This window comes from Equus caballus, chromosome 8, assembly GCF_041296265.1.
Source record: "Equus caballus isolate H_3958 breed thoroughbred chromosome 8, TB-T2T, whole genome shotgun sequence".
In the NCBI taxonomy this organism is placed as follows: domain Eukaryota; kingdom Metazoa; phylum Chordata; class Mammalia; order Perissodactyla; family Equidae; genus Equus; species Equus caballus.
In genome coordinates, this window is record NC_091691.1 from 8,806,308 (window position 1) to 8,827,554 (window position 21,247).

The window sequence follows — 21,247 nt, forward strand, 5'->3', positions numbered from 1 at the left end:
GCCATGTTGTGGTGGGCATCCCAGGTATAAAGTAGAGGAAGACGGGCATGGATGTTAGCTCAGGGCCAGTCTTCCTCAGCAAAAAGAGGAGGATTGGCAGTAGTTAGCTCAGGGCTAATCTTCCTCCAAAAAAAAGAGACTGACAGGTACTTCTCTTTAGCCCGAAGCAGCTCTTATCCCTCTCTGAGCTTTAATATCTCTAAAGATTTCTCCTCTGCTGCTTACTTTCTATGATGCATTTTCCCTCCAAACAGGACCATCTTTAGTGTTTTTGCTATTTATAAAGATAATATGTGCTTGATATGAAAATTTTAGAATAATTTAGAAATTGAAAGCAAAAAATTACTCCCCTATATTCCAGCTTTATAACATAACAGTGCGGTTTATATCCTTTCGTTTTTTTTTCCTAACTCATATATTAACAGGAATAAAATAGATATGTATACATTCACATATCAAAATATACTTACAAATAAATAAATTGGATGTATATACTGTTCTGTACTCTATTTTTCCCCTTAACAATATTATATGCATTGATGCAGAAAAATGTTCATTCTTCTTGTTAGCTACACATCTTATTTGATTATATGGTTGTATCAGAGCTTAAGACTGCCCCCCTGACAGGTATATGGGGGATTTCTACATTTCCTCTATTATAAACAGTGCTGTATTTCTATTTTCATACTCATATTCTGGTGGCATCTATCCTTAAAATAAATAGCTACAAATGGTCCTGATGAGTCAAAGGGCATAGACATCTTACATGCAAATGCTGTGCCTGGGTGCTGGGCTGACCTGCCCATGGGATCTAATGGAGCCAGGAGATAGACCTTACTGACCAGTCTGTGTGCCCCATAAAACCTGATAAAGCAGATTGCCCTGGGCATGCTCCATACTCAACAAATTAACACAGTAGGCAGGAACAGAGTTTAATTCCATTTGTAGTGCCGTTTATTAATTACTTGTTCAACAGTAGTAAATAACCAGTTACTATGTGTGCTAGGCCCTGAGGACCATTACAGTAGTGAGCCGCACGGTGGCAGACCTCTGTCTTCATGGAGTGTGCGTTCTGCCAGCAATGCTGGTACAGACCTCTCCGAAGAGGCCAGGGGTGTCCTAAGGAAGAGTCTGAGCATCTCATTCCAAGGGCAAATGGGAAAGAAATTATGAACATGGGATCAGTTATCCCATGTCCCTATAGTAGCTTTTCCCAAAGAACATATCAGAGGATGACAGATTTTCTTGGTCGGTGTCCTTTGAGAAATGCTGCCTATTCTAGAGTTACCCCTGACAGTTACCGAGCACGTTAATGTGCCAGAGGCTCTTACCTACCCAGCATCTCCAATATTTTTGGACACAGAATCCTTTCTGCAGCAACTCATGTCAACACCCTCCCTTCCGTGGGAGACGCTCTGGGACCCAACGCTTGCTGGAGTATGGTATGCTAAGGTGAGAGAAGTGCCATCCCTAATCACTCCCTTGCTCTAACTCACAGGTAGGAGGCTGAGGGATGTGCCAGAGATCTACACTTCGATCTGGAAAATAATTACTAAAGAATATACACACCGCGATTTAAAGGAGACAGTTCTAAGTATGAAAACATTCGATTATACGGTTCAATTTGACAACTACTTCAGACGGCCAACTGTGTGCCAGGCATCCCAAGAAAGATACAAGCCAAGACCTTCTAGAAGTGTCTGTCATTATGCACTTGCTGCTGTCCTGGGGGAAGAGACCTTGCTTAGGAAGGAGCAGGATGAGGGCGCTGAGGTCTCTTCTCTTCTTATTGAACAAAGTGTTCACTTGCGGCTCTCCCCTGGCACATGTATACAGCAGCGTGACCAAGGGTGGCAGAAACCATGATTGTAAAGAATCCGAAATGGCACCAGAGCCCCAGGACTTGGTTCTCATGACCTGGCATCAGCATTCTGCTTCAGCTTGGGTCCTCAAGTTCCTTCTGTGGCTATCCTAGAGCAGAGCACACTGTACTGGACATCTCATGCTGATATGGGTGATGGGGTCTTACAATGGGCCTATCCTTCATTCAATCCTTACAACCTGGGCTCCCTCCTTAGGAAGGTGCCCTGCCAACCCCTCCAAGAGCCAAGCTAAACCACAGCCCTTTACCCTCACCCCTATACTCAGCTGCTTACCAAGTTTTTCTGATTCCATCTTCCAAATCCATCCATTGTTTTTCCATCCCTACTGCTGCCACCCTGTCCGGGACACCAGACTTTTCACCTCAGTCACAATAACATTCTTCCTTGAGGGTTCCCTACCTGCCCCCTGTGCAGTCCCCACCTAGCAGCAGAAGGACCTTTCTAAATCACAGATCTGATCTGCACTACTGTCCTTGAATGACTGCACTGCTCCTAGGATAAGATGTGACCATCCCACTGCTTATCGCAAACTCAACACTCCAGCCCCTAACTAGGCTGAGCTTCTGTTAGTTCTCTGACCATCTGCATCCTTCCTGCTGAGGAACACACGACCTCTTCAACACCAGCCGGCTTCCACCTCTTCTGTTCTAACTCTTATTTGGCTTAGGTGTTATTCCTGCCAGACTGCTATCACCGGTGGCCTGATTCTGCTCCACCATTGCAGCTCTTATGACATCACACTGTAATTGTTTACTTAAAGTGCTTCCCTCACTAGAGGACAGCCAACGTGTCAGACTTCTTTCCTGCTGAATTCCCAGAATCCAGCAAAGGGCCTGGCACAGGGCAGATGGCCACGAAATGTTTGTTGATTAACCTAAAAAGAATCAGCTTTTGCCCTTGGGGTTAGCATCAAACACCCTGGCCCGTGCTCCTCTAAGCACAGACTGCAGCTCACTCCTTGGCCACCTGATCTCCTGTTTCGTTAGACTTAATTGAGAAAGGTCCGTTCTCTACTAGATCTTCTTGAACTCATGATTCTCTGCACTCCAGATTTTCAGGATTTGGTTTCTTCTTAACTGCACGCACATCTTCTGCTGTAGCATTTGCTGATGGGCCTTTTATGGGTGGTCAGTTCTCATGCAGGCATGATCGTCTCTGAGCAACCTTGACCCCAGCCACTAGGAGTGGCTCTGCCTTGTTGCGAATCTTTATCAGGCTTCTGTGTGAGCACATCTCTGATGTCAAAGCTCTTAGAAGACAAGCCTGTGCACTGGCATGTTTGTTCCTTCCACTCTCGGGAGGAATGCAAGCCCCCTTTAGAACTCTCACAGAAGGAAAGCTGAGCAATGACTACCCTTGGGCGTATCTACAGGAACAGATGGCACGAGATGCATTTTTTTTTATAGTTTGCTCCCATTACTGCTTAGGGGATCTTGGCTTTTCTTCAGCCTGAAAGACTGATGGAGTTCACCCTGAAACCTGTGGAGAAAGATGGCCTGCACCAAACAGGGGCCTGTCCCGGGAAAGTATATGGATACTGGCCTGCCCTCTCCATCTGATGTGAGGATCTGGAGCTTGGCTTTCTGGGCGAACTGGTGGCAGAGTCCAAACTGCCACACTCAATGGCCTCGTTTGGGGCAACGAGAGACCAAAGCACGGGTATGAGAGGCACGGAGCCTCCAGTGCCTCATTGCTTATGTTGCCACTGCCGCAGGGCCTGCTCCTGCGGTCAGGGAGGGGCAAGGGGCTGTTAACACCAATGGACCAGCCAGTCCCAGAGCCTGGCCACGCCTGAAGCCCAGTCTCTCTCTCGGCCGGTCCTACACGAGTGCAAATGGCTGGGGCTCACTGGGTCCCTTTATGCCCCTCCCTCTGGAGACCACTAAGTGGATTTTAAACCCTCCTCCTCACTTTTTCCTTTCCTCCTCCCCCGTGTTCTTCGCTTAGTAGTGACCACCCAGGCACCAGGCTCTTGATCATTCTGGTCAGCTGCTGTTCCCTGAAGCATGAGTCACTGCATGACAGGGGACTCTTGCCAGGCAAGGGGGCTTGCAAGGCCCATTTTCCTACAGAAACCTTTCATTCCATAGGAAATGAGGTCACACACCAGAGCACACGGGTACCCGGTGAGAAAATCCTGGTGCCAAGAAGGGGGCGGGTGTCAGAAGTGGGAGGGAAAGGACCCTAACACAGACGCCAGGGGGAATCACCTGTGCTCCGGGGGGAACGGGGGCAGTGAGAGGGGGGTGCGCACAGCTTAAAAAATAACCTAGTTTCTTTTAAAGTACATACCACGTATATGATTTTACCAAACCAAATGTGTACAACGTTCGGCTAGTTTCCTTTCAGGACTTGAAGCCTCTAATCTACTGCTTAAAGGAGATCCACACACACAAAACAGCCGTGAGGGGGTAAAGGGGGTTGGGGTGGGGGCTGGCGGCCTGGTGGGCTCACTTTCCAGGGGTGGGTGGGGGCGAGGCTGGGTGGCGCAGCCCTGCCCGCTCCACCGGCTCTTTGCTCCTCGCTCCAGGGCTTGGCTGCAGCCCGGCCTGACCTTCCAGGTTTCCCTGGCAGGAGATCAAAGCACCGAAGCCACAAACACGGCTCAGAACTCCGAGGCCCCGCGGCCTCCCCCCAGGGTCCCTCCTCCCATTCCACCCCTCCAGCTTCTTCCCCCTTCCCCCGGCCCCGCTTCTCCACGCCCTCCCCCGCCCCAGGGTCCCTGCCCCCCAGGGTCCCTCCCCCCGAGGGTCCCTCCCCGCTCCGCTTCCCCACCCCCCCACCCAGTGGGGCCGGCCTTTGGGGGCGGGCTCCCATCCGGCGTTCTCTGACACTAGCGGCCAGCCGCGCCCCTCCCCACCGGGAGAAGGTATTTCTCGCCATAATTAAAGTCATTAAGCCTCCAAAGGCTCCCGTCGGCTGCTGGTTCTGAGCTCCGGAACGAAGATGATGCATTTTAAGTCCTAGTTAAGATTATGCTGATCTATTTAGGAGACATGTAGCAGCGAGAATTCAGCGGTTAAGTTAGTGGTTAAGGCGGCCTAAGTTTAAATAGTGTTATTTATTCTCAAAATATGTAGCAGCCCTACTTAATTTCTCCTAATTAAAGGAACCGACAGAAGAAGCTGGAGTCCGCGGCCGTGTCGCGGCGCCATTGCACAGGTTGGTACCCTTTCCACAATCAGAAAATACTGGGTGTCAAACGGAAATGCATTTCCCTAGATCTTAATCTTAAACATAGACATTTAGACCAGTTCCAAGAAACACAATGATCCTCTTTGTTTTAACACCTGACAAGGAGCACCAAAAACCCAGGAAGCCTGTCCACACCCTCCCTTCCATCGCCACTGCTGGGTGAAGGGATGTTGCGAAAACGGCCGCAGCTGCGTTGTTTCATGAGATGTCTGTGCCTGGAAGAGAAACCTTTGGAAGAACTTGTTAACCGCTATCTTGGGTTGAGTTTCCAGAAGTCCCACTTCAGGCCAGATCTTATAAAGTCAGCAACTAGAAACTTCAAAAACGACCACCCCCTTCATTGCATATGGCGCCTAAGACTTGTTTAATATAAACAAGTGTTAATTAGGTGGCGGAATTGGGCTTAACAAGGAACAACAGTGCCTGCAAAGTCTGAAGACCCTACACCTCCCTTCCACCATGAGGGATGGAGCACAGCCTCTCTGAGAGCTGAGGGCTGAGCTCCTGTTGCTGGAGAATTCCTTAATCGGGTGGTAAACTGACCGAAAAAATAGGATTATTTTGATTATATGATTTTTCAATTTTTATTAAGAGGAAGGAAATCTGGGTTAAGGAATTTTTGCATGCCCGAAGGAGGCTTGCTCCTAACATTTGTGGGGCTTGGGAAAAGAGTTAACAAACCATTAAATAAAATATATCCTCCCCCGTCTGTCTTGACATAGATACTTTCATAAAGACCTGCAAGGTCAGATTGCAACTGAGCTTTCTCTAACTCCCTGGAGTTCCTGGTCTGAGCATGTCAGTGTGGACAAAGCTGACCCTGGCCCACCCTGCATTGCCAGGGGGCTTGTACTGTTTGGTTTCTAGAAACCCACTTATGCTATTCTAACTCAGACTTAAGGAAAGCCCTCCTTGAAAAGAAGACTGCACTTCAAGGCAATAAACGAACTTCTTGTGATGTCTGGCTGTGGGAGTGATACCCCCAAAGCGGAAGCCTGGGTACCTCATAATCAAAGGTCGCAGGGGCACAGGCATCTTCTGGTCACTAGCCCTTAGCACAGCACCTGGAACCCAGAAGGTAGCAAGTGCTGCTGGGCATAAATGCTGGGGGGAGGGGCTGTCGGCACAAGAGCAACTATCTATTCCATACGGGGCAAGCTTTTGGGGTTCATGGCCAAGGCCCTTCTGGCTCCCTGGGTCCAGGCCTCTCTATACCCCGTAGCAGGATGGAGCAATAAAATGCAAGTTCCAGATGAGTCTTCTATGGTAACAGGATGATAAAAATGAAGAAGGATGAGAATCTCAAGGATACTACTTAAGTTTAAACTAAGTCCCATTTTTCTTCACAAAACCCATGCTTTCTTGAATTGAGCATTCAGACACACTCTGAGCTGAGTTAACCAAGTCACAAAACTTGGGTGCCAATTGCCCAACTAATACCACTTCTCTGCAATAAGTCATGACAGCTTTTGCCACTCAGAGCAATTCTATTGACAGAGACTCGAGGTATGGAGACGGGATACTGTCTATAGCAGCTGAGATCATGGGTAAGGCTATAAAACATAATATGAGTTAAACCCAGAAAGGCCATATTTTAGTGTCTAATTCAAAGAACAAGCCCTATAATTCCATTTCTATAGGCCAACAAGCTGCAGACCACGTTGAAACTACACTCATTTTTTCCAAATGCATTCCGCTCCTGGTGCTCAATAAATAGTCATCACAAAGGTGGTGATGATGGAAGGGGAAGGAGAAAAGCTGAACAGGCACCAAGCTGGCCTTCCTCAGGCCAAGAATAGATACGAGCTGGAGGAAAAGGATGCCCTTTGGCATCCCTTCCAGGTGTTGGGGCTGCAGCAATAGCACTTCCTGCTCCTAGGTTCACAATCCCATCCATGTCCCTCTGTCTGGGCTGCAAAGCGGCGGGGGGGGGGGCGGGGGGCGGGGGGTGGGAGGAGGTGCGGCGCGGCGCGTTCTTGCCTGTGCAGAGCCTGCAATCCACTGACTTCGAGAAATGGAGCTACAGCAACAAGAGAAACCAATGGACCAAGAGCTGAAGCCTATGAGACCACCTTGAAGGATGCTCAAAACAGGTCTAGAAGAGATGAACTTGGATGGGGGTGACATGTGTTACGGGTTGGTCTGGTCAGGAAGGGCTTCATGGAGACCAAGCTGCCCTAATGAAGAGGATGGGGAGGCTGGCCAGGAGCTGGGCATGTGAGGCGCTGGCTGAGACTGCAGACCCTGCGGACACACCAAGTATCACAAAGGGAAGAGGGTCACAAGAGGCAATGCTTGGTAGCTTGGTGATTGTGCATTACAGTCCACTCATAAGGCCATCATGTCAACGCTGACTATTATCGACTAGCCTTTCCCTCAGGAGCAGTCAGCATGCCCACAGGTTCGTTTCTGGTACACAACATCCAAGCAGCCCCTATGGCTTACTGAGATTCTTAGATCAGTAGCTGAAATTTTATTTTCTCTGGAAGGGGTTCCCTGACCCCCACCCAAGGTTCAGTCCAGTGGCTATGTGCTTCCAGGCAAAATGCTTAATTTAAGTGACTGTCTTTCCCAGGACTTCTTTTTACATATTTATTGAACACCTACCATGATAGTACAATCGTATGCTAAAAATATGCTAAAAGTCCTAAAAAAGTCTAGTTCCTCTTCTCACAGAGCTCCAGTAGTCACACTAGGGACCCTGCATACCCAGCAAATACTGCTTGAATGAAGGAAAAGAGAGAGAGGGAGGGAGGAAGAAAGGTGCTTGCTGACAGGGTCCATGTGTCTCCACTTTATGTCAGACCTCAACTAGTCATCCTGTGAACAGCACATCTCAACAGTGCAGACATGCTGCCTCGGAACCCTCAGTCAGCAAATATGAAAACATCTGCTCGAAATGAACACTCATATCCAACAACAAATAGATGGGCAATTACTGTTTCAAGGAGGGAGATTAGTTTTAAAGCATAGTTTGATAACCTTTAATAGCAGAAAATTGAAAAAGCCAGTTAATAACTGTAAAAGTCATTACAATGAAAGAGACTAACAGGCCTGCGAACCACAGAAAGGTGGAGCTGGGCCGGATCACTTCCTTTGGTCAATAACAGGTCCATGACTGTGTCATTAAGAAAAGGACTTCTTGCAAAGGAACAGCTTAATCCCAGGAAAAGGAAAGAGTAAAAAGGTTACATTAAGGGAATCAGGGATAATCTCTATCAATTAACCAGAGCCTTTCCTGTTGGGGAAGTCTCAAAAGAAGAACAGGAAAAGAGCTGGGTCACGCTCCAGGTGCTCATGCTTTGTTTTATGATCCAGTAGTTTGGCAGTCTGGTTTGTGGGTGAGTGGAAAGAGCAAAAAGTACAAGTGCTATGTGACCCCCAAAACAAGCAGATGATGGTAGAATATGCCAACGCTGGCTCAAGAGGCACCCAACTGTTAGGCAGGCGTGGGGGACTGGCTGGCATCCTTTTGAGGCTAGACAAGACAAATTGTGTATCCTCCAGGCAGCTGGGACATTTAGAAGGACCAGTGAGCGAAATCCAGAAGATAGGCTTGAGCCTGCTTCTCCTGGCCCCGGAAGCCAGCGTGGCCCACCTGAGAGTCATGACAGCCCTCATTCGGAGGGACAAAGCGGGCCTGGGCCTCTTAGGCAACAGTGACCTCGACTATGGTCTATCTGAATCAATTAAGTGCCTCTCAGTCCTGGAATGGGATTAAAGAGTACCTAGTCCCACGTCCTAGATTTGCAAAGGATGCAGTGACTTCCCGAGGTCAGAGTATGCTGGCAGCAGGGGAGGGCGTTCAACTCCGAGCCGACTGCATCCTGTCAACCCTGCCCCCCACTTCTCTATAGTTCATTAAGTTTTGTCTTGTCCAAGTTTTTCTTTTGGGGGAAAATCAAAACTTAGGGGAATCCAATGTTAGTTTTCCAAAAATAACTGAAAGATATATTTAACCAGCACCTATTAGTAAGAACATAAATATTTTGTGTATTATTTTAAGCAATCGTTACTAGAACATTCCTATACTAAGATTTGAAGCCAAGCATTTACGGAAAAAAATTTTTTTTTTCGAGGAAGATTAGCCCTGAGCTAACATCTGCCACCAATCCTCCTCTTTGTGCTGAGGAATATTGTCCCTGAGCTAAGATCTGTGCCCATCTTCCACTATTTTATATGTGGGACACCTGCTACAGCATGGCTTGATAAGCTGTGTGTAGGTCCATGCCCGGGATCTGAACTGGCGAACCCTGGGCTGCTGAAGCAGAACGCGAGAACTTAACCCCTAAGCCGCCAGGCAGGCCCCACAGAATTTTTAAAAACTGATTTGTGAAAGGAAGAAGGTTGAGTATAATGGACTTGACAGCAGAGAGGTGGATGTTAGCTTAGAGAAGAGATGGGAGTTTTGAAAAGAAGTGTACATTAAAATGATTTCAAATGTATTGAGTTCACTAGAAAAAAGTTAAAGTGAGTCCTTTTGAAACAACAACAGAAGTCTCCTAATTCTCCCCCATACACTGAGTTTGCTTCTACTGGGACTAGGACATTTGCATACCTCAACTTTATGAAACACAAGAAGTGACTGAAGCCAGAACTTTTCACAGAGAACTCGGCCCCTGCTGTTCTGCTGGTCACACATTCACATACAGAGCCCCACGCCTCTGCTATCATGAAGATATGCTACACTAAGAGAGAGCGATGGGCAGGGACCACCCAAGACTCAGAGACACTGAGTTCCCCAAGCTCCACAGCCTTACTTCAGTTTTAGCCTCGAGAGAAAGTATGTCCAGGATCAGGGTCTGACAGTCAAGAGGAGGTTAGGTTTGGGGGTCACGTTAACAGCTAACAGATGAAGTTATTGATTAACTCATCACTGGCATTAGTTGGTTAATGTACAATTTTGTAGGTAACTTCAGTAGTCCTTGCCCAGGTTCAGAGTAAAAAAAGCAGTGTTCCCTTTTCTTATTTAAAATTTAAAAAGGAATAAACACTGATACACACAACCAACATGGATTAACGTCAAAGTAATTATGCTGAGTGAAAGAAGCCAGGTTAAAGAGTTCATATTATATGATTTCATTCATATAAAACTCTCTAGGGGGCCGGCCGGGTGGCGCAGCGGTTAAGTTTGCACGTTCCAATTCTCAGTGGCCTGGGGTTCGCTGGTTCGGATCCCGGATGCGGACATGGCACAACTTGGCAAAGAGCCACGCTGTGGTAGGCGTCCCACGTATAAAGTAGAGGAAGATGGGCATGGATGTTAGCTCAGGGCCAGTCTTGCTCAGCAAAAAGAGGAGGATTGGCAGTAGTTAGCTCAGGGCTAATCTTCCTCAAAAAAACCTCTTTAGGGGCTGGCCCAGTGGTGCAGCAGTTAAGTTTGCACGTTCTGCTTCAGCGGCCCGGGGTTCGCCGGTTCAGATCCCAGGTGCAGACATGGCACTGCTTGGCAAGCCATGCCGTGGTAGGCATCCCACATATAAAGCAGAGGAAGATGGGCATGGGTGTTAGCTCAGGGCCAGTCTTCCTCAGCAAAAAGAGGAGAATTGGCAGCAGATGTTAGCCCAGGGCTAATCTTCCTCAAAAAACAAAACAAAACAAAACTCTCTAAAATTCAAACTAATCTATAGTAGGAGAAAGCAGATAGTGGTTGGGGATTGGCGAGGGATAGAAAGGAGGGGGAGGGAGGAGCTTCAAAGGGGTATGAGGGAACTTTTAGGAGTGAAGGGAAGTTCATTATCTTGATTGTGGTGATGATATCATGGGCGTGTGTGTGTGTGTGTGTGTGTGTAGGTCAAAACTTAAACTGTACACTTTAAATATGTGCTGTTTATTATATGTCTATTATACTTCAATAAAGAACTTTAAAAAAAAAAGGTGGGGGAGAATCCGCAAACATTCTTTTCCCATTATTGCTCTTAAAGCTTAAAAGCAAAACTTTTATGACATAAATAACTTTACCATGTGACTGCTGTTAATTTTAGTTAATACAGGAACATTCTAAAGTTGGTTTTAAAAATATCCAGACTGAGCAAGATAATACCTCCTTCTGGTATCTAAAACCGTTGCAGTATTCTAAACCAAATCCACTCTCAGTGAATCTGGATGAATAGGAAAGGTAAGGAGTACCGAGCTGGCGTGGACTCTGGGAAGCAGGTAGATTCCAGGTCAGTAAGCACGAGAGACTCTTCCATCAGCGTAAGGATGATCAGGATGGGAGGGGAGGGTTGCACACGCATGTGTTGTGTATCTCTGCGTGCTTGCTACTGCTGCCCACAGCCAGGGGAGCCCAGTGGCCTGAGGGAGTTTTTTCAGTCCTGGTTCTCTTACTTCCTAAATAGATACCCTTGGCCAAGTCGCTTTCTATCTGATCGTCAGTTTTCACATCTGTAGAACTGGGGCAGTGATAGGATTTTATAAAGTTGTTGAGGGGATCAAGTAGTTGATGGGTGTAAAGTGCTTGGCATAGTTTGGGCACATGGTAGGCACCAATTAATGGCAACTATGATTACTACATATTGATCTAGTTTGAAGTGACTTGTGGCACTAAGAGGTGTTGATTGTTACCAAGCAGACAACGCTGCTTTGCAAGCACTGAGTTTTGAACTGGGGATCTCAATCTTTGGTAATCACTTTAGGGTGATGTCATGAAAACGAGCAGCATTGTTTTCCCTGGCACTACCTTTAGCTTTCATTTGGAGCAGAACTGAAACAATCTTCTTCACAATTAGATGGGTCTTCAGGATTTCAACTGCTCCACTGTGATCTTCAATCCTTTCTGGCTCAATTGAGAGTTACAGGATTGACCCAAAGAATCAAATAGTTCCTCCTGCCAGGTGTTACAAGAAATTCACATCTGTCAGGGTAGGTTGAAAAAAAAATGGCCACAATACTTTGCAGCACCTCCCATCAAGAGGTGGAGTTGGGGCCAGCCCATGGCCGAGTGGTTGGGTTCACGTGTCCCGCTTTGGCAGCCCAGGGTTTTGCTGGTTCGGATCCTGGATGCAGATATGGCACAGCTTGTCGGGCCATGCTGGGGCGGCGTCCCACATGCCACAGCTAGAAGGACCCACAACTAAAAATATACAACTATGTACCGGGGGGCTTTGGGGAGAAAAAGGAAAAACTTTTTTAAATTAAAAAAAAAAAAAAGAGGGGGAGTTTATTTTGACAGCCCTTGAATGAATGGGCTTGGTCATGTGACTTGCTTTGGCCAATGGTTCATTAGCAAATATGATGCACGCAGAGGCTTGGTAAGTGCCTGTGTGTTAGGTTTGCCCTCTTTTGCTACTGTGAATCCTGAGACTAACATACTAAGAAGCTTGGGCTAGCCTCCTGGATAATAAGAGACCACATGTCAAGAGGACACAACTGTTCTAAGTGAGGCCCCAAAGAGCCACCAGCAGACCACAGAGATCAGCCAAGCTGGCCCAGACCAGAAGAACTGCTCAGCTGACCCACAGAATCATGAGCTAATGAAAACGACTGCTGTTCTTAAGATACTAAGTTTCAGGATAGTTTGTTATGTAGCAAAAACCAACCAATACACCTGTGCTAACTGAATGCACTACAAAATCATGCTACCTCACCTGGGTTGTCCTCCACACTGTTCCACAAGCCTGTTGACATTGCTTTGTGCTTATGAGCCTGCTTCTCTTCCCTCTCATATGTTTAGGTTCCCTTCCTCCTCTTACATGGTCCCACTCACTCACTGCTTGCCTCTGGAAATTTCCAGACACTAATATCCTATTTACACACCTCTCTCCTCAACTCCTCCTCAGTCTCTTTTATTGGCTTTCCCCTCTGCTCATCCCTTATTCCAAGTTTTCCTTGAAGTCCTGTGCCAGCCCTTTTTCTCTTCCTAGTCTATACTTTCTTTCTGGACAAGCTTATTCAGATTCTTGGTTTGAAAACACACTCCTATCTAACATCTTCCCAACCTTCATCTCCAGTCCTGACCCCCTTCTTGAATTCCAGGGCTCCAATTCAACACAACCAAAATCAGTCAGCATGTTTCTCTCAAACCTACATTACTTGTCTCAGATTAATGGAACCGCCATTGTCCAAGTCCAGAAGCCCAAGTCTTCCTCCCCTCCTCTCCTTTCCCCTTCCCCTCTCCACATTTAGTTTGCTCAACTCTACCTCCATAATGGATCACTCTCAAGTAGGCTCTCCCTTTGCATCCCTGCTACCCTGTATTCCAGGAGTTTCCCTGTCTCCAGTCTTTTTCCAGTTCATCCTGTACATAATGTCCCGAGTCATCTTCTTGGCCTTCTCAGATTCAAGTCTCAAGCTTAGTGTTCAAGACTCACCTTAGTTTGGACACAATCTACCTGGCCTACCTCGTCTCCCACTGTCTGCCTCCAAGCACTGTGTGCCCCAGCCACACAGTTCCCCCATTTCTGGAAAATTAGGGTGTGCAAACACCTTCTTGCATAGGTTATTCCCTTTACCTCAACTGTGCTCCTGGATCCTTCTCTACCTCTCAAAGCCCTTCTCATGCTCAAGGACCCACCTAAAAGCCTCCTTTCTCTGCAAAGCCTTGCCCAGTTTTTCCAGAACCATCTCTCTAGCCACTGTGTGACTCTTTCTTATAAACCTTTAGTTCACTCATCCTCGGTGATGGAATATAAGCTTCCTGTTTTCATGTTGCATAGGCCTAGGATGGCCATATGTCCTGTCCCTAGCATGCCCGGGACAGCCCTGGTTTATATTTGCTTTTGCACCGTAATGAATAATGGCATTCCCTTCCATTCTCAAAAGTGTCCCAGCTTGGATGACAAATGATATGATCACTGTACATTAGTCTTACAGTGCTTGACGTAAATCAGAGGCACAAAAGAAGTCTGCTATTCCAACTCACCTTGGATCCTTCTTCATATCTATTGTTTGACCATCAGAAAATATTGGTCTGTGTTCACACTTGTTTCACTAAATGTTCCACAGACAACCTTGATGGTCTTTCTTCAGCAGTTTAAAGTCATACAATGGAGGTCACAGACCCAACTGCCCGCTGGGGCCAGGTATAAGACTGATGTCAATGGATATGCTGCTGTAGTCTGTGGTAGGGACTGTAGCAGACTGGACAGTGCACACTTGTCTGATGGGGGCAGCTTCCACACAGCTCAGGCTACCTTTACCAGAAGGGATGGGGCCCCAGCGTTGCCATACCTTCCGATTTTTCAAGAGAAGGTAGAAATGTGGATTTTTATATCAAATCTTCCAACTGAAGTGCTGACAATTAATTTATACTTAAAACACTGTGCAGGTGTGCCCAGAGTGGCCAATGCCTCACATCTCTGGCCTTTAGCAAACCCACAGATCTCTGCCTGCTCAACATCCCACCTTTAGGAATGGAAGTTAATGAGTGGGCTCTGGAGGCAGGCCAAGTCTGTCTCTGCCACTTACCAGCTATGCCCCAAAGATCATTTTGTGGGGGCAAAGGGCTACTTTCTCAGTATATCTAGAATATAGAGATCAGACCACCTTTCTTTCTAGGTAAGTGTTACTTTTCTTTCCCATTTCAAGTCTCTTGGATGAAAACACGTTGCCGAGGTGGTGTTACTGCCCCACTGGGCACAAGCCCTGGGATGCAGTGGGGAGCTTCGCATGGGCAGGAAGTTGATTCAACCGAGGTCACAATGCTCTGAGATACAGCAGCCCAGCTCTGCTAACAGCTACCAACATAAGCCAGCACTCACTCAGCCGGGGCAAGTTCTTTACATCAGAATATGAAAACATCTCATTTGAAACTCCTTGGTTAATCAATAATCACTCAAATACTAAGAGGTCACTCACATATTAAGAAACAAATACACTTCTGTTTCCATCGCCTCTAACAGGTAATTTGCAAAAATCCCTAAATTCAAGCTTTATCTCAAGTCTCACTAAATTAACCCTTAAATTTAAGTCCCTTAAATTAACCTTCATTGAACAAGTGAAAGGACGGCCTCATTCAGGCTTTTCCTACTATAATTATTCAGTGTGAGCAAGACTTTACTTAGCAGAACAAACAAAGGAAGTGGGTTCTAGTATAACCTTTTATTTGCTAGAGCTCCCACCCCTTGCCCTAGCAAAGCCTTGTTTTCCCATTCACTTTTTTCTGAAGAGAAAGTTCTCTAACTCATTACAAGCTGTCTGCACACTATCATCTTCCTCAGGTGATCAAATAGCACTACACCTTCGCAAATGCACCTATCATGCACTGAGGGGACATTTCGTTGGTCTGGTCTGTGGATTTTCATGAGAACATGGGGTCAATGCACTGGGAAGCTCTGCATGAACTGTGACAATGACCTTTGCCAGTACCAGAGGCATCATTTAGTAACGATCAGTCGACCTCTTGCAACATTATTTAGTTCGGAGTATAAGATGCAACCCTCATCAGCTAAGCCAATTTTAGTTTTAATCAGTGTTGTTTTTCCCTTTCCTTCTTCCCTTCTTAAAGCCACTGGGAGAGGAAAAGAAGTCTGGAAGGCAGGACATTAACCCAAAGCAATACAGCAAACCCCACTTTCTATTAAACTTTAGATTTCCTAGGTTAACTAAGCATTAAAAAAAACCCCACCAAATGGTAAGTTTTAAGCAATTATCAGAATAAAGATTTTGCATATACATCCTTTTACATCACGCAGCATATTATACAACTTTCAGAGGGTTTAAAAGCAGCTGTCACAAAATAGTCAAGTAGATAATATTTAACAATACCTAAAATAAGCAGTTAACTTTCTCCAAGACTTAAGTGTCCTTGTTTTCTTACTTAACAGATAGGACTTAGACGGTTGCCAAGTGCCATTTGATGGTTAGAAAATGACAAGAATAACAGGAAATTAGAGAGCACATCTCACACGGCAGATATGCTGAGGACCAGATGACGGAGCTGGTAGATGCGCAGAGGTAGGCAAGGTCTGCTGTGGTAAGGGGTGCAGAAATGTCTCCCTCTTTTCTTCCAGGAACCTTTACTCTGGTCTCTCAGCTCAAGGCAGTCTATGCTGAGAGGCCCCCGACTCACCCTCTCACCCGGTTATTGGTCTTGTGACGCGCATCATAATCTGCAGTCAGTCTGTTACGTGTATGTGTGTACTTGCTGGTTGTCTCTGCATCCCTTCTACTGACTGTGAGCCCCACGAGGGCAGGGGACCTGTCTGTTTGAGTCACCACTGTATGAGCAACGTCTAGCACACGACCTGGGATATAGCAGGTACTTAAGGAATGTACAAATGAATTCCAAAGATGGAGCCTGTTCTTCTGCACTGAGCTACAAAAGGGAGTCAGAGTCAAGTCAGTGCATCCTTTCAGCACAGCTGGGGGCTCAGGGCATCTTTGCTTCCTGTCAAACAAGGGAGTTGCGGAAAGATGGTGTGCAAGTTCTTGTCCCCACCCTGGCTTCTGTGCAGTGCTGCTGCTGAACTGCCCTAGGCTCAGGGATCACATATACAGCAAGAATCACATCACCCAAGCTTGCCTTACACCTCAAGCAGGCCAAGGGGCTACTGCTACTGAGGAAACGGCTATGGGCATGCAGGGCATCAACAATGACTTCCAACGACTGAAGGATATCAAAGATGCCACCACTATTAATCGTCTTGTTCAAAAAAACAAAAACAAAGGCAATTTAAAAAGGGTGGAGGGGCATGATCCAAAAGCAAGAAAAACAATGGTGGTAATTAGAGTGACGTTTTTCAACTCTTTCTGGGGGCAAGATTTTGGCTGGGATCCTCACTGTTGTCACAGCAGCACTTGGGATGTCTTTGTGACTTTATGCTAACATGGAAATGACCAGGGCAGAAGGAAAAATACAGGGGAAAGATATTTCAGGAACAATGTTAAGACTACTAAGACTTTTGCACTGTTTTTTTCTGAGCATGGAGATATTTTTAACATTCTTAACAATGCCAGGCTGTCCTGGGAAAGACTACCACCAATATTCTGTGATGTTCATGGCTGCTTATGTTAGCGAATGGTGCCCACTCTAACCCAGGCCCCTGGGCCCTCCCACCCAGCTCCTCACGCTAATGCAGTGAAGCAGCATGGCCATAAATCCAGTATTGTTCAATCTACTCCGTATCATCATGTTTACAGCCTACATAAGCAACCTAAAGATCTGTGACAGAAGTCAGTTCTTGACATCTGAGTCAAGAACCACTGTCATAACAAGTTTAGCAGGCAATGGTCCAAGCTACTCATTAAGTACAAGTGCAAGTTGACATGCAAATTATCAGATCCCTAGTCCTTTCAGTTTGATTTACCTATGAGTGTAACTTGGCAGAGATTTTTCTATAACAACAAGAGTAAAGTTGCTACCACATTCTACCATTTAAGCGCCACACTTCCCAAAGAGCCACAGAAAAAATCAAGGACATAGTGGTGAGGTTTTGTCTTCTCTTTTTAAAACAATCAATGTGGCATCTAAAAACTCAGTTTTCTTTTCATTTCTGGATCTACCTGTTTCCCAATGACTTTCAAGTAGTTCCTACAAGCTCCACCGAAAATTAAACCGAGAATGAGAAGCTGGAATAGGGACAGTTACTAGCACTGAAGCGACACTCTGCTCTATCATTTTGCCAGGCAGCAAACAGATCGGGCCATTTTTCTCCAACAAGCTGCAGCGGCCTGACCACAAGCATAGAGCTGAAAGAGAAACATCTTGGGATTCCCTGAAACCTAACTTTAGACAGTATGAGCAAGCTGAGGACTTCTGGGAAATAAATGCAGTGAACACATCCGTCTAGCACGTGACAACCAGGAATGGGTGGCTCTTTGGCAACACCAGGCACCGATGAGGGGGTAGACTGTTGCTTAGGAATCTGTCGGTCTGTCCGTTTACATACGTAGAGATGGAACGAACACCTTTGGTAGACTCAACTCCTAATTCAAAGGACAGAACTGGTGTGCAAAGAGGATTTGAAGTGGCCTAGAAAGATCTGAAGGCCTGCAGTTAACTTGGGGCCTGGACAGTGCCATGTGTGGTAGCTGCAAGCACGTCTCTTCCCCTGAGACTCAGTGTATTCATCTTAAAGTAGAGTATCAATCGGCTCATGGAGCTGTGAATATTAAAAAAGACTCTATCTGGACAGAGCCCAGCCCGGGCCTCGGCATGGAGCAGCTGATCAGGTGAAGCATCCTTCCTGTATTTGACTCAAAAATTTTCCCCTCACAAATTTTTGAAGTCATTTAGGCACAAGCATTTTGTATTAAGCAGTGAACTTAATGACAAATAAGTTAATAGCCCTCACTGGTGCATAAAATACTCAGGCACACAAAATTCTCATGCACCCTTCCCACACACCGCTTGTGAAGGATGATGGATGCCTCAGAGAAGAATAACTACCCTGAAAGGCTGAAAAGGCATAACACTCCTCCTTATTTTAGTTATCCAGAATTGTCTAAAATTGGTTCCGTAATTTACTAACAGCCCAATACTTTGGGCCCAGATGGCACCGCTCATTGGCCTTTCTAGGACCAAAGAGAAATTGAAATGGGCAAGATCATCAGTTCTAAGCCCCTGAGGGTACCCGAGTGAGCAGACGACGTACCCAGAGCAAAACAAAAGTGCTACGTGCAGGTTTTCCACACATGTGATCCTGCTGGATGTTTTGAGAACTAAGAGGTGATCAATTTGAAAAAGAGCACAGCTCTTCGGCTTTACTACCTAGATCAAACAGACAAAGAATCATGGGGAAGCCTGAAGAGATTAAGACGGTCCTGCCACCCGGTTCAAATTCGCCCTTGGCCTTGGCGCCTCAGAGCTGCGGTTCTCCCTTCTGCTTTGCATTTTGTTCACACTCCTCTTCTTCGGGACTTAACAGACTTCACTTGCAGTCTAAGCATGGATTTGAGTGTCTCATGGGGTGGGGGGCAGCACGAGATCCAACTTGGCCAACAACTTCAAACGACCGGCCAATCCAGGTGACCCAGCCTCTTGGGCCCAGACCAAGCTCTTTGTTTTGGGTTAGGCTGGTGGCAGGGTCCCCTGGCTGTGGTGGGCCCACATTGTCGGCTTGTTGCTTCTTTCCCAAAAGAGGATCTTGTTACAAAGAGAAGCTGGAAATTTCTTTGCACACAAGCAGAGACATGGCGGCCCTGCAAAGGCCCCAGGGTAAGGATTAAAGAAAAACAAAATAGAAACCCTTCCATCCCTAATTAGGGTCTTCATTTGCCAAAGTGCCATTCCCCAGCAGGAGGATTTACATTCAGGCCGTTGCTTGGAGTTACTTGGAAAACGTCTCCCAGCAGGTTGGTTCCTCAGTTCAGGCTCCTTTGAGCCAACAGTTTTTGGTTACTTGGAGGAGAGCTGCTTGCATATTGTTTTAACTGGCCTGGCTTCTGCAGCCAGCTTAGCTGTGTGAACAATCTCCCATTCAAAATCCAAAGATAAAAGCACAGTTTGGTTGAAAAATCTTTTTTTTTTTTTAAACTTGGGAATTATAGGTTTTGGAGCTAGCATTATTTCTCTCATACACAAGAGTGTTTTTCCCCCTCCGCCTTGGTTCTCTGCCAGCAAAGGCTGCATCCTGGAGTCCAGCCAGCCGCCAGTCCCCACTTCCTCGCCATTCACACCGTGGGGCTGGTGGCAGCTGGCCATGGAGGCGGACAGGAGCTCCCCATTTGCAAGAGGTTGACCACAGAATAGTGTAGCCAGCTTGCTGGACCCCTGTGGCCAGCCTAGGGCACCTTCTGTGCAGTTCCTTATCATTCTTTGTATCCACAACAGCACATCTTCTAACATATTGAGTCCCAAAGAGCCTGGCCCAGGAAGCAAGATTTCTCTTCCTTTTTGGAATTTTCAGTACAACAGTAAATTATAAACCAAGACTGAGCAGTAATATATGTTTGTATAACCTTCTATGTGTAAAAAGATGTTAGGTGAAGATGAATTAAGGAGCAAACACAGAAAAGAGAAGAGACATCAAAAGCATAGGCAATGAAAGAAAAAAATAGAGAAATTGGACTTCATCAAGATTAAGAACTTCTGTTTTAATCAAAGGATACGGGGCCAGCCCTGTGACCGAATGGTTAAGTTTGCGTGCTCTGCTTCAGCAGCCCAGGGTTTCGCTGGTTCAGATCCTGGGCGTGGACACGGCACCACTCATCAGGCTATGCTGAAGCGGTGTCCCACATAGCACAACTAGAAGGACACACAACTAAAATATACAACTATGTACTGAGGGCTGGTTTTGGGGAGAAGAAGAAGAAGAAAAAAAGAGACTGGCAACAGATGTTACCTCAGGTGCCAATCTTAAAAAAAAACAAAAAATCAAAGGATACTATCAACAGACTGAAAAGGGACCCACGGAATGGGAGAAGATATTTGTAAATCATTTATTGGATAAGGGATTAATATACAGAATGTATAAAGAACTACAGCTCAACAACAAAAAAACCAAACAACTCCATTTAAAATTCAGCAAAGGACTTGAACAGTCCTTCTCCAAAGCAGATATATAAATAGCCAATAAGCACATGAAAAGATGCTCAACATCATCAATCATTAGGAAAATACAACTCAAAACCACAATGAGAAACCACCTCACACCCCTTAAGATAAAATTTTAAAGAAAACCCCCAAACCCAGAAAACAAGAAGTATCGATCAGATGTGGAGAAACTGAAACCCTTGTACATTTTGCTGGTGGGAATGTAAAATGGTGCAACTGTTGTGAAAAATGATATGGTGATTCCTCAAAGAATTGAGCATAGAATTACCATATGATTCAGCAATTCCACTTCTGGGTACCTAAATGGATTGAAAGTAGGGTCTTGAAGAGGTATTTGTATACTTGTGTTCATAGTTGTTCACGACAGCCAAAAGGTGGAAAGAAACCAAATGTCCATCTTTGAATGAATGCATAAACAAATGTGGTATATACATACAACAGAATATTATTCAACCATAAAAAGGAAGGAAATTCTAATACATGCTACAACATGGTTGAAACTTGAAGACATTATGCTAAGTGAAAAGCATAGAAAATGACAAATATTATACGATTCCACTTATATGAGGTACCTAGAGTAGTCAAGTTCATAGATGGAAAGTAGAATGGTGGCTGCCAGGGGCTTGGGGCAATGGAGATGAGGAGTTAGCATTTAAAGGGTACAGAGTTCCAGTTGGAAAAGAGGAAAAAGTTCTAGAGATGGATGGGGGTGATGGTTGCACAACAATGTAAA

General features: G+C 45.9%; 1 protein-coding gene and 1 long non-coding RNA gene across 3 annotated transcripts in view; one reads left to right on the forward strand and one right to left on the reverse strand.

Annotated features, from left to right (window-relative positions):
* Positions 1 to 21,247, reverse strand: part of ZNRF3 (zinc and ring finger 3) — a 150,554-nt gene that overhangs the window by 18,187 nt on the left and 111,120 nt on the right. The window lies entirely within an intron of this gene.
* Positions 14,761 to 19,890, forward strand: LOC138915156 (uncharacterized). Its single transcript, XR_011420735.1, has 2 exons — positions 14,761 to 14,920; positions 15,845 to 19,890. It is a non-coding gene; the product is annotated as an uncharacterized lncRNA (long non-coding RNA).